This window comes from Apaloderma vittatum, unplaced genomic scaffold (assembly GCF_000703405.1).
Source record: "Apaloderma vittatum isolate BGI_N311 unplaced genomic scaffold, ASM70340v1 scaffold26475, whole genome shotgun sequence".
Taxonomy (NCBI): domain Eukaryota; kingdom Metazoa; phylum Chordata; class Aves; order Trogoniformes; family Trogonidae; genus Apaloderma; species Apaloderma vittatum.
This window is the reverse complement of record NW_009716912.1, coordinates 1-250: the sequence shown is the minus strand read 5'-3', so window position 1 is coordinate 250 and position 250 is coordinate 1.

Here is a 250-nt window from a genome sequence, read left to right as displayed (position 1 = left end):
CCCCCCCCCCCCCCCCCCCTCCCCCAGCCACAACCCGCCAACATCAGCACATCCAAGTTCACAAACAACTCCTGAGGCCGGTGGCCAGGCACTGAGGCAGCATGAGCATGTTAAAAAATAAGAATAACTAGCAGCAGATAATTTCTAGACTTTAACTTGCAGAACAGCTCTTCATGGCAGAGCAATGCTTGAGACCTGCTGGAGACTCTGAGCATTCCCCTGTAGAGGTGTTGCCTTCGGCACAAAGTCT